The 3,002-nt window shown below is 59.0% G+C and overlaps 1 long non-coding RNA gene across 1 annotated transcript; it reads right to left on the bottom strand.

Moving 5' to 3' along the window:
* Window positions 1–22: 22 nt before the first annotated feature.
* Window positions 23–2,996, bottom strand: LOC108445888. The gene is made up of 2 exons (XR_001860910.1): window positions 716–2,996; window positions 23–272 (listed from the first exon to the last, which is right to left on the bottom strand). It is a non-coding gene; the product is annotated as an uncharacterized LOC108445888 (long non-coding RNA).
* Between the last annotated feature and the right edge of the window lie 6 nt (window positions 2,997–3,002).

The following is a 3,002-nucleotide window of genomic DNA, read 5'->3' as shown; positions in this document are numbered from 1 at the left end:
CAACACTTGGCAGACACCCCACCTCAGCCAGGCCAGGACTCCTGTGTTGAGTCTCTGTCCTTGGAGATGATCGTGAGGCAGATGAGGCATCTTCGGACCATCTCTTAAACTCCTACATCTCTCCTGAGCACCTCTCCCATCCTCTGGGTCAGAGTTTGGTGGCTTCTCTCCGGCAGATCCACTGTGAATCCAAGTGGCAGTTCTCAGGGGTGATGGTGCTGCCTCTGATCATCCCACAGAGTCCAGGTCTCTCCCTGAGGTCCAGCTGGAACCTTCAGGTGCAGGAGGGAGTCCGGGTCACCCCTGGGGGTCACTTGGGGGACACTAGGCTGCCTTCCCTTGGCCCCCAGCTGCCCCTGGCACTCCCCGATCCCGGTCCTGGCGGGAGCCGTACACCCACGTTCAGCCCGTCCCGGCCGCGGGCACCCAGAGCCTGACCCACAAGGAGAGCGCGGGTTTCTGCAGGGTTTCATGTAGGAATTCCTGCCTCGGGGAAGAAGTGGTGACGCTAACAGGCCATGGATGCTCACCCCAAAACAGGCTCTGTCCTCATCCCAGGACTGAGCCCCAACCATGTTCCCCATGCTCTGCCACAGGCACCCGGGGGTGCTTGGACATGGTGGGGGAGGGGGATGCTGAGCCCAGGATTCTGGGAATCCCCTCTCCCTTCCCGAGTGCCACCAGGGGCAGCCCCGTGTCCTTCCCACCTTCTTACCCCCATCATTCCCTTCACCAGCTCATCCCGATATCACAGCAGCAGCAGCGTGGCCCCCGATCCCCGCAGTCCTCTCAGCTCCTGCTCCAAGGGCTGTATCCAGGGGAGACCCAGTAGCACTTGATCCTTCCCAGCGTCCAGCTCTGGGGGCAGATCCTGCATCCCTCAGCCCCTGGAAAACGGGATCAGAGCCAGCTCAGGTCACCACATTGCCGTCTCGTCCCCTGCACACCCAGAGAACCACCAGGGTTTCATTCCCATTTTCTCCCTGGGGACACCCTGAACTGTGAACTGGTTGGCGCTCTGATCTGGGCATGCCATGAGATTTTGGGAAAGCTTTTGGAGCAGAGGCGCCTCAGGGCTGTTACCTGGCTGCTGTGATGGGCAGAGAATTTCCCTGAGCTCCAAGATGAAATTCTCCAGGCTGCTGTTGCCGTCTCCTACCCTCCCGTTTTTCCCGCTTCCTGGGCTTTCCACTCCACTGCTGGTGGAGAACTACAACGGAAGGAAGGCTGAGCAGGGAACAGGACCTGGCTCCCTCAGCACAGTGCTCACCAAGATCCACCTGCATGCAGCCCCAGGGTGGATTCTGACATTCCCCTCCCTCATCCCAGCTCTCTCCAAACCTTGGCCTGAGGAGCTTGTGAGAGGTGAGAACTGACCTCAGAGTCCCAACACAGAGCAGACCCCAGCTCCTTTTGGGGGCCGGGCTCAGCATCCCTGAGCTCCCCCCCTGCTCAGAGCTACCCCACCCAGCTGTGGCTTTGCACTGGTGACAGGATGTGGCCCCTCCAGCCCTGCCAAGGTGTCACCGTTTCTCAAGTGCCATCACATTGGAGGTCCACAGAGCCCTGAAGCCTCTGCCTAACCCTGCCCCTCGATCTGTGACTCCCAAGCTGTTCAGCCTAGAGGGGCCTGACCCCATGGTGAGGGGCTGCTCAGCACCCCCTGCCCACCACGGGCACTCGCTGTGCGTGAACAGCTCACAGGCATTTATTTGGGGGGATTTTCCCCCAGCTCTGCCCCTCTGGGTGTCTCCCCAAGAACCAGCAGACATTGGAGTCTCCCTCCCGCCTGCCCAGGATGGTTTAGGGGTGCTGGGGGTGCCAGCACTGGGCATGGGGCTCATTTTATCCAGGTGCTGTGTGACCCTGACCTCAGCCCCGGGCTCTCAAACCCTGTCCGTGCCACAGCCAAGAGATTTTCCCCCACACAAACCCCTGGGACCCCTCCCCACTGTCAGGGCTGTCCCCATGTCCCCATGGCCGTGCTCACACGAGCAGCCCAGCGTCACCACGGCCACTCCGAGCAGGAGATTCCCGGTCCAGCTGGCCCCAAGCACCACATGGTGCCACTGAGGACATCCTGGCGCTGCAGGGGACAGAGGTGACAGGAGATCACCCAGCCCCACACCCAGCAAGTCAAAACTCTGCAGATTTGGGCTGTTTTGTCTCCAAAAGCAGCTCGGAGCCCAGCAGCCTGCCTCAACAAGGACCAAGTGGCTAGCTCAGGGGGTCAACACCAGGCAGTCACCTAGCCAGCAGCAGTCGCAGAGGACGGGTACCGACAGGATGCGGGAGGCTGAGCAAGGTCTAAGCTAGGCTCGCTTCAATCACTGGTGGGTAAGGTGTGAGAAGAAGCAGGCGAGGGGACATTTCTCGGGGGAGCAAGAATGGGTTTACTGGAGAAGAACTGAGGAGAGCCGAGAAGAGCCCCAAATAACCTCTGACAGGGGGTTTTATACCCCTCTGCTCAGGGCGCAGTGAACATAACACACCCAATGACACTGCATGTGGCGGGTGTAACAAAGGCGGGGACATGTACAACGCAGCTAATGGGGAGTGGGGTAGGCGGGGACAGTGAATGAGGGCCAGTAGGGAATTGATGGTGTCAACGAGGGAGGAAGAGTGCGGCGGGCATTACAGATGCACAAGTTTGCACGTCTTTCCCGCCAGGGCCAATGGATTTTCCCACCAAGCTGCCTGAGGGCAGCCATATTGGGGCGGGAAGCCATTTTATGGTTCCTGGACTTCAGAGGAATCAAACCATTGGATTCTTTGTCCAACTGGGTCCAGGACACCATGGCAGGAACCAGGGCTCACCACAACAGCAGCCCCCAGGGTTCAAGCATTGGTGGGTTTTTCCCAGTGGAATTACTCCGTGGCAGGAATTAAAATGTTTAATTAGTGGTTGGGCTTTGTGATCTTCAAGCTCTTTGCCAACCTAAACAGTTCCGATTCTTCTGCTGCTTTTCTCCATAGGGAAACCGAAAATGGAGTCAGCAGGA

The sequence above is a fragment of the Corvus brachyrhynchos genome, unplaced genomic scaffold (assembly GCF_000691975.1).
Source record: "Corvus brachyrhynchos isolate BGI_N302 unplaced genomic scaffold, ASM69197v1 scaffold911, whole genome shotgun sequence".
NCBI classification, from domain to species: Eukaryota; Metazoa; Chordata; class Aves; order Passeriformes; family Corvidae; genus Corvus; species Corvus brachyrhynchos.
The sequence above is the reverse complement of the archived record's forward strand: the minus strand, read 5'-3'. Positions and strand labels throughout refer to the sequence as shown.